This window comes from Rhincodon typus, chromosome 18 (genome assembly GCF_021869965.1).
Source record: "Rhincodon typus isolate 14 chromosome 18, sRhiTyp1.1, whole genome shotgun sequence".
NCBI classification, from domain to species: domain Eukaryota; kingdom Metazoa; phylum Chordata; class Chondrichthyes; order Orectolobiformes; family Rhincodontidae; genus Rhincodon; species Rhincodon typus.
Genome location: NC_063349.1, coordinates 51,583,824 through 51,585,438, shown reverse-complemented (window position 1 = coordinate 51,585,438; position 1,615 = coordinate 51,583,824). Strand labels below are relative to the sequence as shown.

General features: G+C 42.2%; 1 pseudogene; it reads right to left on the bottom strand.

The window, feature by feature from the left end:
• Window positions 1-208: 208 nt before the first annotated feature.
• On the bottom strand, window positions 209-368 carry LOC125485414 (annotated as a pseudogene).
• Between the last annotated feature and the right edge of the window lie 1,247 nt (window positions 369-1,615).

The window sequence follows — 1,615 nt, the reverse complement described above, 5'->3', positions numbered from 1 at the left end:
ATCTCTGAGCAAGTTCATTAGAAAACATCTTACCTAGACATTCCTGCATGTCCAGTTTTCAATGTCCCCTGTTAGAAATGTACATTTGCAACTATTTTAAGTCAGACTGTTCAGAGATGTTGTGATGCACCTCTGGAGCAGGTTGGACTTGAACCTAGATCCTCTGGCTCAGAGGCAGAGACATTACCAATGTGCCACAAAAGCCCTAAGAAATATGGAATGCTTCACTAATTTGCATATCATCCTTGCACAGTGGCAAGGCTAATTTTCCTCTGATGCTGCCTGGCCTGCTGTTTTCCTCCAGCTCCACACTGTGTTATCCCTCTGTAATGTTCCAATTTTAGTATGCGTGCTGCCAAAGGGAGCACCATTTGCAGACATTTTTGATTACACCCAGAAGTTCTCTTACGCATAACTGAACATTATCCTTATTTGCAGACATTAGATGAAGGCAGGACTGGGTTCCACAGGAAAGGCAGCCTCCCAAATACTCATTGTCAGAGGTTCATTCTTCAATAATGAACACTAGACCAGTTACCAAAGGATAACCGACACCATCTGGAATCATTCCCCATCAAGGAGTGGGCACTTTCACGATGGAATGCTAAGGTTAGCAGAGAAAAGTTGCCGAGAGTTAAAGGAAATGAAAATGACCCACATCAACAGCCACAAGGTCTTTCAAAACAATCGATGTTTTTGTACTGCCCTCTAGTGATTCTTTGACTTGAGTGGCCTAACGCTATTTAATTACTTTAGTGTTCAAGTCAGAAATTTGCTCTTAAAACATGAGTATAAATGTCTCACAATTGAACTTACTGAAGGTCAGGACATTTTGCAGCAGTTATTCTGGAATTGTTGGTTAAGAACAAAGAACAAAGTACGGTACAGCATGGGAACAGGCCACTCGGCCCTCAAATCCTATCTTTTAACTAAAAACATTTTGCCTCTACGCAGCCATATACTTTTAATACCTGCATATTCATGTATCTGTCAAGACGCCTCTTAAACATTGCTATTGTACCTGTTTCTACCTCCTCGCCTGACAGCGCATTACAAACCCTGACCTGCCAGGAAAATAACCTACCTCTCACATCGCCTTTAAACTTTTCCCTTTAGATCTCAAACCTATGTCCCCTAGTAATTGACATTTCTACCCCAGGCAAAAAGACTCTGACTATCCATGCCTCTCAAAACTTTGTAAAAATCTCTTGATTGAACTGCCCTGACCTCACCCTTGCAGAATTATCTCTTTATGCCCCAGCAGATGCTTGTGTGTGAATTTGATGCTATGATTGATTTCCATATACGTTTTAAAGAAAGAAAAGAAGGAACTTTCATTCCGATAGAACTTTATCATACCGTCTATGCTCTTGAAAGGGGTCTCTCCACAAATGTTAATTTTCTCCAGCATTTTCATAGAGGCCATTCAACCCATCAAGTCTACACCGATCCTCTGAAGAGCATCCCACCCAGACCCACCCCATCACTGTAACTCTGAATTTAGCATGGCTAATCTGTACATCTTTGGATTGTGGGAGGAAACCGGAGCACCCGGGTGAAACCCACGCTGACATGGAGAGAATGTTCAAACTCCACACAGACAATCAAACCCAGG